The sequence below is a fragment of the Diadema antillarum genome, unplaced genomic scaffold (genome assembly GCF_040938485.1).
Source record: "Diadema antillarum isolate AM-2024a unplaced genomic scaffold, OU_Dant_1.0 scf00000139, whole genome shotgun sequence".
NCBI classification, from domain to species: Eukaryota; Metazoa; Echinodermata; class Echinoidea; order Diadematoida; family Diadematidae; genus Diadema; species Diadema antillarum.
The window spans coordinates 1,556,832-1,570,014 of NW_027271028.1; the positions used below are offsets into that span (position 1 = coordinate 1,556,832).

The 13,183-nt window shown below is 38.0% G+C and overlaps 1 protein-coding gene across 1 annotated transcript in view; it reads left to right on the forward strand.

Moving 5' to 3' along the window:
* Window positions 1-3,397: 3,397 nt before the first annotated feature.
* Window positions 3,398-13,183, forward strand: part of LOC139721165 (uncharacterized) — a 92,838-nt gene continuing 83,052 nt past the window's right edge. The window contains exon 1 of the mRNA XM_071632493.1: window positions 3,398-3,513. The gene's annotated coding sequence lies outside the window, so the exon portion shown is untranslated. The remainder of the gene's footprint in view (window positions 3,514-13,183) is intronic.

The window sequence follows — 13,183 nt, forward strand, 5'->3', positions numbered from 1 at the left end:
CTTGGCATCGGGTGGCTGTAACGCGAAGCGCTTGTCGTGACACACTGTGTATATTCATATCGAAAATCAGTTTTGGCGGAAGTGCAGAGGCTGGTTATTTCACAGTAAGAATACCAGCAAGTAACTGTGTCCCAGTATAGTGACCCCAAAACTCGAGTCAAGAGAGATCATTGAGGCCATATCCAGGGTACTTGGGTCGAGAAATTCAGTAAGGCGTTCCCACTCTTTCTCGAGGAAGTATAAATCAAGAGCACAGTAGAGAAGTTTCTTGTGTCGCTTTTCAAGCATATTTCCCCATAATACTCTTGCTTATACTCGACCCAAAATAGAATCATCAGAGACTCGCGCAGGTATATGGGTATAGGATCATTGTCAAAGCCGCGAAATGATCCCCACGTTGAGCTCATTAAAGAGAAAGGATGAACTCGAAGCGATGGTGTAAAACTAGCTGCGCAGGCTTACTACAACAATATAGCACGTCCACGTTACCATGGTTACCAAGGTATACGGTCACATTGTAAGACAAGAGACGGCTAGAGCCTGAACCAGACCGTACGGGAATCTTCCCAATTTTAATGTATAAATGTTGGCAGTCTTGTAAACCACCCCTCCACACGTTACCAAGGAGGTATCCAATGAACCTTTATATGAAGATGAAGCTCCTCCACCTGCATGTATTTTAAAAGACTCATCGTAACGTGATCGTGAACACCCAATAGAAGACCCATGTCATGATGACGCAAGATGAAAGATCTGTTTAAGTCTTACTATCTAATCAGACTAAAGATAAAAAGAAAGTAAAGTACCCCAAAACACATTAAATCCGAGGGGGTTTAAATATGATCGCGACTGAACTTTTTTTTTAATGAAGAGATATAGATGTGGCATGTCGTTCACTATTATTATTTGAATAGTTTCATTGCAAAACAGATTAAAGCCATTTCGCCACATTTTGAAGAAAATCCATCGTCAGATAGAGCAAGATAAAACCTTATTACATAGCAATGAATATCATGGGAGCTAAATTAAAGATTTCCCATGCATTTTCTTTGTAGCTTCTCTGTTTGTTTCTCAAGTTTAATCGCAAATATATTGTCGTAGTCCGGCTTTCACGTGGGACGGTAAAACCACTACACTTTCACTCTCATGTAGGATATAACTGAATAAGCTGAATTTATTTACAATTTGAAAACAACAAACTCTGGATCAAAACTTGTAACACAAAGACCTAAGACTGTGTTGACGACTGTCAAACATAAACTGGTAAACGCTGTGGTAAAGTCTGTTTCGAAGACTGCAATGGACCGCTTGAACACTATGGTAAACACGTTGACCTCTAAAAGAGACCACGTCCACTAAAGGAGATGATCCTCTAAAAGAGATGTTCCTTTACACAAGAGACGACGTCCATTTAAAGACTGCGTCCTTTAAAAGTTGACATCCAAAGTTCTCGTCCACTAAAAGACGAATATAAGACAACGATCACTAAAAGAGACCATGTCCACTAAAGGAGATGATCCTCCAAAAGAGACCTTGTTCACTCGTAAAAGAGATGACCTCTAAACAAGAGAAGAGACCTTGTCCTTACAATAGACCCCCAACTGTCTCCTCATCGCTCTGGTTTTCCAACCAGCTGAGTAACCAAGTCCTTCATTCAGCTCTCCTGAGCTCCCATGGGAGGTTCCACCTCTCAGTACTTGGCTACTACTCAAGCTCTCCCAGTGTTCCATATTACTCCACAGAGTGAACAGTTCATCTTGTACAATTAAACTTCTTTGCATTGTACTCTAAAACTCCACTGTTTCATATAAACTCTGTAATATAAATCAACTATTGTATACAGATGAATCATTGTTTACCAAACAATAATTCTACAAACTTATGAACACACAACCAAAGAACTTAGTTTTTGTGATGTATGAACATTTATGTTCACACTTGAATGACTACCCTGGGAGTCATGCATATTCATGAGGATGATGAATATTCATGCATTTCATATCAACACACAAATTCAGTAGTCAGCTGATATAGGTGTAGAAATGAAGAGCACACTATGCTTCCACTAACATGAATATAACTCACAATTATATCTTCCCCAGAATATAACCAACACTTTTCCTTAATGGGAGAAACAAATTTATCATTCTATTACTTGTACTCCTGGATGGCAAAATCGATCAACCATTCATAAAATTGTCTTGTTAAAATTTGTGAAAATCATTCACATTACCACAATATCTCAAATGGAGAATGGGGTTCAAGCTTAAACTCTTCACTTAGTTTCACTCTTTTGCCCTCATAATAATGTTCAAAAGGACTTTATGATTACACATTCACAATAAAAACAAAATGAATAAGAACGGGCATAATAGACGATATAAGACTCCGATATTTCCAAGACTAAAAGAAAAATCACTAATTTTTTGTTTTTATTTAATTTTTTATTTGTTTGTGTGTGTGTGTGTGTGCTTGTTTTTTTCAATGGTAAGAATTGGTGAACCGTTCTTCAGGACTCAAGTTAGCATGAAATGTAATGATATGAGTTTCTTGGAGGGAAACTTTGCTTGCATGGTTTTCCAACGCGATTGTGTATAATTTTTTGCGACAGTTAACTTGAAATGTAACATTATAAACATCGTGCCTATCAGAACTTCTCGACTTCTTGAAACGCGCTCAAAGCGAGAGCGAACATTGTCGAAGAGGGGCCCACACCCTACAAGACTTGTCTTTTTAGTGGGTCCCTCCATTTTTCGAATTATCCACAATGTTTACTTACTTCAAATCACTTGTGTTTTATGATAATGTGTAATCATCGCAAGGTGCTACAAATATTATTGTAGGCCTATATTCTTTTCATCCTACATAGTTTTACGCACCTGATTTTCTGTTACCAAAAAAAGAAGTGAGTTTATATATTCTTGTCGAAAAATGAAACAAAACATTGAATTGAATTGAATTGAATTGAAGAGCCCCTGTTGTGTGTGTGAGCAACCGAGATGCTACTAGTATGCACCTGCACCGCACGCAAACTGATGCGTACTCATAGTACTCCCTCTCCCGTTGGCTAGCTGGCTTCACACGATACCACACGCATGCTACAAACAAACACACAACACAACCACAGCGCATACTTCCGTTGTATATATATCATTGTAAATATGAAAATAAATGTAATTTGCTTTTTTGTAAATAATTTAAAGTAGTTTAGGTTTTTATAATTAAATTTCAGGCATATCTGAATAATTATATTTTTTGGAGCAAATTGCCCACCCGGCAGAGAGCTCCACAATCTAAAACAACAACAACAACCACAGCGCAGCCGAGACGAGGTAAGCCAAGCCCATTAGCAAGGTTCGTAAAGCTCACACAGTATGTAAAGCCAAAACCTGAGCGAAATGCAGTGCTAGTTGCTCGTCAGCCTGGACCTACAATACAAAAGAGTGGACCGAGTAAGGTGCATCTCCTAGTATACGAACTCTTTTTCCACGGAAATACTGTCTTACTGAGAAGGTGAGTAGATCAGAGTGCTTGTGATATTCACTTTGAGGGATATGTACTAGTATGTCTTCCTTCAGTAGAAGGCAAGGTCACGAGCTCGAGGTGGTACAGCAGAGGGGAGATGCTGCCGCTGTGAAACCCACGGCCAAGGCTAAGGATGGCTTATGGCTGCTGCTGCAGTGCTGGTTGACCGGGCAATAGCGAGCGAGTGAATTGCCTCACGGAGCGCAGAGAGTTTGCCATGGGGGTCTTCCTGCACAAGCTCAAGAGACAGCTTGCGTTACTCATAGCTACATGCTAGCATGGCCCGATGCACTGTTGATTTCGCTTTGCGTTGGCATTGTGTCGTGATGTTTACTTTGAATAGTAAGACTTTTGTAAAAGCTTGTGATGCTGGATTAATGGTCGTTGCGCTCTAACATGTTAATGTAAATTTTATGTTGTTGTCACTCTTCTCTGTGATGTAACTGGTTGTTCGGTGCTGCATGATGAGATTTCAACCCAGGATAGGTTTACCACGGGGAATATCCCCGCCATGACCCCTGTGTGTTGACATCCCTGGCTGGGCTGGGTGTGCACCGGCACCTGGGTTGTGTGCAGTGCAGTGCATCTATGATATTATGTAGCCTGCAAAGTGTAGAAGTCAATCTACAATTCAAATGTGCCTGAGAAATAGCACCACTTCAAATAATCTACCATTGCACTATCTAATCTAGTAGTAGGTATGTGGGCTGTGATGTTGCATTTTATACAGTACCATCATCACACACCAGTGCAGTGACCCTTGTGAAAGTAGTAGGTGCTAAATGCTTTTGAAATCCTTTTATCTCGATGATTGACTACACGCCGTACATGCCGTACTGGTACCGGTTTATTAGATAGACTGCACGATTGCGGATATAGATTCTAGCAGGTGCGATAACATGAAACAGTGAGTGAAACCATACAAAACATTATTTGCTGTAAAACTCTGCTGATCTCGTACTGAATGGAAATAGAATTTTAAGACAAAATGCTGAGTGCTATGCCCTTGAAAGGTCATCAGAAGGATAAAACGAAATGAAAACTGCTATTATGCATATATTTCAGCATATAAGGCCAAGTAAAAAAAGAAACCAGTTTCTCGTCCTCGCGCGCATCGATTTTGGCCGCCGCATCGATTTTTTTACTATTTACTATTTTCAAAATGGCGCTGAAAATACCAAGAAATTCATAATTTCCGTCCCAGCCCGCTCCCCGCCCGCATCGATTTTCAGTTGCCGCATCGACTTGTTTGATATTTACTATTTTTTCGGCCGCCGAAAAAAAAAATCAACAATTCACCTACCAATCGTGATGTCTTATTTCTAATTACGCCTTGCGTCCTCTACTTAGCTGTAGTACAGCTGTAGTTTCTGTAGTGCGTATGTAATAACGCATGCATTTCACACTGCAAGCTCGGCAAGAAGGAATGACCCACAAAGCAGTTGAACTGTCGTTGGATGGGCGGGCCTGGGCTGTTGTGATGTACAGCGCACTCGGTACGTCGTGATGTTGACAGGACGTTGAGCACCTTCGGTACATTTCTCTCGTGCTGTTGCCCGCTTCATGTGCTGCTAGATTGATTGCGCAATGTAACCACAAACCCCGTTATAACGAGATCCGTGGGACTGGCGATATTACCTCGTTATAACCGGTACCTCGTTATAACCGGTACCTCGTTATAACCATACTCATTAAAAATAAAAAAACATAAGCATGACGTCGTACACCCATCAATGAAACTTAAACATATCCTTTGCGTTGTTATTACACAATTATTGAGCGTTATTATTGAGAGAATAAAGGGAGATTATTTGTGAATTAGACGAAGAAATAGAGGCTGAAATGATAAGTTAATTCTTTATTGTAATTCTTGTTTGTTAAGCTTTTTCTAAACACCAGCGCAAATATGGGGGCAAATATATGTAGAGTAACATACAGGCCTTGTTTACCGTAACTTGCTAGGTATTTTTACGCTGTTGGTGCCCACCGGGAATGCGATGATTTCATGAATCATTTAGGCTGTAATCTTGTACACATGTACAATGTACACCTGTATGAGCGTTGCGCCCAAATGGATTAAAAATGCGTTCTTTATTTTCTTCCGAAAATCTCTTCGCGTTTTGTACGACCGTTCTTGAAAATATGTGACAGGATTGAATGTGGGAGGTTGCTTATCCTGTTTACGCAAATCTGTACCAGATCTATTCAAACTAATAAATGCGTTTGTTTCTTTTTCTGATTAAGGTTAACATGCGTCATTCAACTTTGTTTTACGCTACTGTCACCTGGCGAGATCGCGATGATTTCAGAGTAAATACGTGCGTTGTTTACCGCTAACTTGCGAGGTATTTTACGCTGTTGGTGCCCAGCGGGAATTCGATAATTTCATGAATCATTTGGCTGTAATTTTATACATGTACAATGTATGATCGTTGCGCTCGAAGGGATTAAAAATGCGTTCTTTATTTTCTTCCGAAAATCTCTTCGCGTTTTGTACATCCGTTCTTGAACTGTTGAATGCGTTTGTTTCTATTTCCGAGCACCGATTAAGTAGGTTAACATGCGTTATTCAACAATTTTTACGCTACTGTCACCCGGCGAGATCGCGATGATTTCACTCATTATTTCGGCTTTAATCATACACACTCATATTTAAATTATCATTCGTTAAATGATAATGAACACATCCAGATCTATTCAAACTAATACATGCATTTGTTTCTTTTTCCGATCACCGATTAAGTAGGTTAACATGCGTTATTCAACTATTTTTACTCTACTGTCACCTGGCAGGATCGCGATGATTCCACCATTTCTGCTTTGATCATACACACTCATATCTAAATTATCATTTGTTAAATGATAATGAACAAATCCAGATCTGTTCAAACTAATAAATGCGTTTGCTTCTTTTTCTGAACATCGATTAAGTATAGGTTAACATGCGTTACTCAACTATTTTAACGCTACTGTCACTCGGCGGGATCGGGGCGATGATTTTATTATTTCGGCTTTAATCATCCAAACTCATATTTGCTCAAAACCAGCAAAAGAACTGGAAGTCGGAACTAAAATTGGAAAGGATATAATGATGAGTTGCACACGCATTCCAATTGTCCATTTTTGGTCAAATTTTATTGTCGCTACATGAAAAGTTTTTGAATGCGTTATCTATTTTTTTCTCGTTGCGCTGTGGTCTGACATCATATCACGCACGCGTTTCTCGCGAAAAAGAAAAACCGAATGATTATGTTTAATAATTAGTAGGAACATCGGAAGGTGTTCCTGTGTCTTATCGTGTGATTAAGAAGAAAACATGGAAGGAACGGTTCTCTGCAAAACGGGAAAAGACGTGGATAGCGAGATTTCGGTTTCCAATGTTTCATTTGTCGCGTGTTTGAAAGCGGCAATTTGGTCAAGAAATGGAACCTCGTTATATCCGATCAAATTGCTTATGTTTTTCTCTATCATGATTTACCGAATTGTCCTCGTTATAACCGGAATCTCGTTATAACCGAACACGTTATAACCGATTCGTTCTGCCATTACACGCAAAGGAAAACGGGACCGACGCGATCACCTCGTTATAAGCGGTTCCTCGTTATAACCAAACTCGTTATAACGGGGTTTCCCTGTAGGAGAGAAGACCAGCCAGCCAGCATAGCATGCGTTCTGGAGCTCGAAAAAAAAATCGTGGAGTGATGGAGAGAACAGATCTCAAGCGCACGTGTGCACAGCGAACGGCTTTAAATAGTGAATATAGTATTCAACTGGTTCGTATTCTGTCTTTCAGTAAAAAGGAAATCAGGTGGTTGTTTCACAGGGTTGACAATTGGCAGTACTGTCTGCGGCATTTTAAATTCTTGAGCGAATACAGCTGTAAGTTTTCATATGAGAAAAGATCTAACTCAGTAAGTTTGTGTTGTGATGAAAGGCAAAAATAATGCTATGCATTTCCCGAGGTAATGGTTGGATTCATAGGTTCAACAAGTGATGCATAAATGTGTATATTTTATGTTTAAAAAACATGTTTTTTTTTCCACACCATTGATATGACTGAATGAATACAGTCACAGTGCAGTTAAATTGGTATACTTGTCATGCATAAACAGCAATATACGCAGATTTGGTATTAAATTGTGCATCACTCAAATGATAAGTGGTTTATATCACACATATAAACACATATTACTTTCATTTTGACAATCCTCGAAAAAATAGTAAGATATCAAATAGTAAGGACCTCCCTCATCGCCTTGCTCAAAAAACCCGGACGAGAAACTACTTTCTTTTTTTACTTGGCCTAAAGTAAAAGATGTGTAGATCTAGCTATTAATATTTTTTTGGGATGTATTGTACACACATGTAGGATGGACTGACTTTGCTACAAAACGCATTACCCACAGGCAATTGCCCAAGTATACTCGGGACTCATCCTCAACGGGTTAATTTTACGAGTGCTAATTGTGTTTACTGTATTGAAAGGAGCTGAGCGGTGCATGTAGACGCAATAACCAAGTATTTCAAAATCTGAGTCAAAAGTATTAAATGCAAGTAGACCCTAGAGTTTTGATAGTCTGCTGTGCTTGTGAGAAGATTGTTATTAAATGTCTTGTGATTTCTTAGTGAACTTGACAGCAAATACACCGTACATTTTACAAGAGTACAGCCGTCGTATGATGGAGAAATTGATATCATTTATCATGGCCTCCGTATCAGTTTGCCTTGTGATGTATATGTACTGTACTGCTACCTGTCTGAATCCAGCACTGTAAGAGACTTCTGTTATTTTTTTGAGGGTTTAATTTTCACGAATTTGCAAATCACTGTTGGGCCATGAATTTAACAACACACATGTATAAGTATTGCAAATGCAGAGGCAGATCCAGGGAGGACCGCAACCGGCGCACGCCCCCCCCCCTTTATTTTTTGTTGAAACAAAAAAAAATAAAAATAAAAAAAAAATGGGGGGAGGGGTGCGTGCGCCCCCCTTTAATTTTGTAAACGCGCCCCCTCTTTACGGAATTCCTGGATCCGCCCCTGAAATCGACAGGTATTAGTGCACTTAATGATAGCCTTGATGTCAAATAGCAAAAACAACATCTCACAAGAACGTCTGTGATCTCCCCATTTACAAAAATATCTGTCCCGGTACGTGAAAATATTCTTTGAAACAGATTTTACAGTATTGTGTGACATTCTGGTTTATAACGCTAATTGGTTTAACTCAGGGTTCATACGGGTCATGGAAAACCTGGAAAGTCATGGAATTTGGCCTAGTCGTTTTCCAGGCCTTGAAAGTCATGAAAAACTGATATTTTCATCAAAAGGTCATGGAAAGTCATGGAATTGCAAAAATTATAGAAGTTTATCTGTTGTTTGTGTGAGATGTATGTATTCCCTTTACTTCGTTTTGATTTGAGATCATATTTTCAGTTTAATGTGTTAAAAAATAAGAATTATGTAAAAGTCATGGAAAGATCATGGAATTCTGGCTACAAAGGTCATGGAAAGTCATGGAATTTACTTCATGAGAAAGAGTATGAACCCTGTAACTATACATTTAGGTTCTTTCCAGTGGGTGACCAAAACTTACCAAATCTCGGCCAATATGATTGTAGGTTGAAACACCAGTGTACAGCATACAAAATGTACATAGGCCTACATCCCCTCCTAACATTTTTGTTGAGATACTTTGTGTTTAGCTTTATGAATACTGCCTTGCTGTTTAGGCTGAGAAGATTCATAGAAACACAGTTGCCTGGGCATTTAGTGATGTTTACAACCTAAGTTTGTTACCTCCCTATGTCAAGGAGTGTATATTTTTTTACTGGCTTTTGTTTGTCTATCTATTTGTCGGTTTGCAAAATAACTCCAAAAGTTGCACAAGAATTTGGATGAAATTTACAGGAAGAGTTGATAATGAGACAAGGGGATGTTTCATAAAGCTGTTCTTAAAGTTAAGAATGACTTAAGAACAACTGGTGATCAGTTCTTGTGCTGAATTATGGAAATTCTGATAAGTATAGCACATCAGAAGTGATCACCAGTCGTTCTTAAGTTGTTCATAACTTTAAGAACAGCTTTATGAAACACCCCCAAGGAACAGATAATAAATTTTGATCCGGACCATGGTCTGGATCCATCCAGGATTTGTTTTTGTTTTTTGTTTTGTTTTGTCTTGTTTTGTTTTGTTTTGTTTTGTTTTGGTTTTTTTTGGGGGGGGAGGGGGATATTTTTGAAAGAATTTTATATTGACAAATCGGGCCAATGAACGAGGGAATTTCAAACTGTGCGTATTTGAGGTGCGCATGTGTACACTGAGTGCACACAATAAGAAGCTAAGGTAGAGACACAAAGGAGGATTCTTCATCATTGGTGAAAAGGCCCATTTTGGGCATTATATGGGTGGAAATGAGCTGCTTTGTGGAAGTCTGCACTCTCTGAGTGCTTTTCTTATAATATGTGAATTTACTGGGTTGGGCTGACAACAGAAATCCAAATGCTACGCGCCAGTGATGGAGTCAGATAAATGTCCTATTCATAGTGACCTTGAGTTTTCATGAAAAGGCATCATTGAGCTGTTGTAATGTAAGATGTACACTGTAAATCATATAGACAATATAGGAAAATGGGGGGGGGGGAGAGAAAGTTTGCAAAAAATTTGCTGATACTGATAATACCACATCAAAAATGATGCAGAGCATTGAATGTAATAGAAGATTAACGCTTTTTAAATGTACACCTTGTACATAATTATGCTCGGTTACTCTAGGGACGAAGCTTGCATTTGGTGTCTGGATAATTTCAAATGCAGTATACACCTGTACTGTACATGTAGGTGTTTAAAATCAGGGCACACTTTCTCTTCTTTTTGAACATAAAAACTTTGGGAAAAGACGTATAAGTTACTTTCATGTATTCCATGTTATGACATTAGTAGTACTTTAGTATTCATAAATAATTTATTTGAGCTGATATTCTATTCCATTCACAATTTTCTTTTTTATTAAACCATGGCAACAAACTTTGCTCAGACTTTGCAGAGAGCTGTAACCTTTATGACTTTCAATGAATTGACTTGTTATTGTATTTTTCACCCAGACTTCTGAAAATAAAATCTACCCAGTACAGTCATATCAATTTTCCAGGTCATAAAGTTGCATCGATTTAATTACTAAAGAACATGTTTTTGGATTCAGAGGGGAAAAGATATTCAACCATCCTTCCAAGGTTGCTTCAAGAATGCTCTACATTCATCACTGTATATTTAGTCATGTTATTTTCAAACACTGTTTTCTTGACCTGAATATGATCGTTTGCTTTGTGATGGGTGTGTGAAGTTTTGCAAGGTCAATGTTATCCCCAGGTACTACATTGTACCAACCCAGGGGTGTATCATTGCTCTGTTGATAATCTGTTGTTTGGCGGTACCTTGGCCTCATCAATGGTATGACTTCAATGTTTGTTTATGCCTGGGCTCACTCTGTTCCAATGCTGGAATGGGAGCTGAAAACAAAGAATCAGATCTTTCCCAAGTGGGAAGTAATCAGTGTATATTGCAACCTACAAATCGGAGAGGATTGGTTTACGCTGAAACAGTCAAGACTTAGACTCAATAAAGGAATCTTGGTGTGTGTTATCAAATACAAAGCCTTATTTCATAGTGAATGTTTGTATTTGATATAACTTGTGCTTATTTTGGGGAGCTGTTCAGAAGCATGATCTTAATGTCTTATATAAAATGATCATTGAAAAACATTAGTTGTATTACTGCATTAAAGTCTGTGTCCCTCAACAATCACTGCTGAAATGAATGATATGTTTTTTTTTCTTGTTTTTTTTTTTTCTTGTGCCAGATGCATCAGTAGTATCTGCAACAATTGCTTTAAAATTTTTTTTTTCAGGGAAAACCATAAAATAATTAGAGAGCATGTTTATAATTTTCAAGCTTATCAGGCTGGTATCAGAAAATATAATGTGCATTTTTACTTCTTACTTCTTATTTCTGATGAATACTGGTGATTGATGTGTTTAATTTTGTTCTATTTGAATTCATTTAAATGATATTTATAAATAAATGCACTACATACTGAGTCAAGTGTATCTGCTGAACTTTTTGAAGTGGCGTGATTGATAACTGATAGGCCCTACTCATCAGTCTTAGGTATACCACTACATGTATGAAGTATGGAGGCTTTATCAATTTTAGATTTGAAGTGGGTAACCAGATATCCATCATTCATTTTCGATGATCGTACTGAACGCAAGATACTACTAAATGAACAATGAGAGATATACGGAAGCAGGAAACTCTTGAAATATTTTTGCTGGTACCTGTAAGCGTCATTCATATTGAAACTATGGAATCAATTAAAAATAGTTCATGAAAGGGTAGATTTTTTTTTTTTTTTTTGGTACTGACTCAGATTAGTGTTCATTTTCAGAGCATATGATACACAAGTTTGTGTTGCCGCTGTTACTTGACTGTTCAGCTTATATCCCCTCATCCAATCTTGGATCTTGATGGTCGCATCCATCCAGAGAGCCTAATGCTTTTGAGCTGTTAAACATAACCCATGAATTATGCATAAAGTCCAATGGTTTGAGCACATCGGGAGGCCAAGCCCAAGTTTCCCTTTTCCCTAGGGGATGTATTTATAACGATCATCAACCAAGTATGTCTAGTAAAGCCCTTTCTGAAACATAATAAAAGAAGACAACTCATGAAATCCCATATCACTAAACACATTGATACTCATGTTGTACACTGTAGCTTCCATTCCTTTGAACAAACTTCTTTCTTAAAATCTTGTTACCAAATAATAATGTCACATCTATGACTATGATTATTACCTTCATATTAATGACAGTAATCCAAAACTTGAGAGATTACAGAGCTCTACACTGACTTCTTTTTCTGGTGGCCAATTCAAGCCTCTAAAACCTTTGAATTTGAAATTTTGGTGATCAGAAAATAAATGAAATGGCCTGAAATAACTGGAAATATAAAAATCAATTTTAAATTTTAGGTAGCTGATCAGGCTACCAAAGGTTAAACACCCTGGGTGCTGTCATTCTGTATCCATCCCTGGGTTTGTACAAATGTACAAGCCTTGAAAAATGATTAAACTTTATGATTTCTGCAAAAAGTTTTGAAATTTTATCCGAGGTCTGGAATATACACACTGTAGAAAAAGTTTGGCACAAAATGAAATACTCATGAATAATCCTTAAAAAGTAATTGATTTTCAATTCCTTGTACTTAAAAAAACTTATGGTTTTATGATTTACCATGAAGAGTTGATGACCGTCATTATTTTTTCCCTCAAGCAATGGCCATAAATTTTTGAAGTTTGCATGACCTGGCTTGTTTTCACTGACCTTTCCGTTATGTTTATTTATAGGGCATTTGTGCCATGTAAACTTCAGTGGAAATTTCTCCTTGGAAATTCTTTCAATAACATGATGGGTTCAGTTTTCCATAAGCCTTCCATGAGTCTCGAGTCTCTCTCCAAAGGGTTGGCACAAAGTAGTGAGGACAGTTACATTTGTAAGGTCTATTTTATTGAAGTATTAATTCTTTTGCATAAATGTCACATCTTTATTGCTCTCATGTTAGTTCTGAATAGTGAGGCACAGTCAACCTCAACCTCGA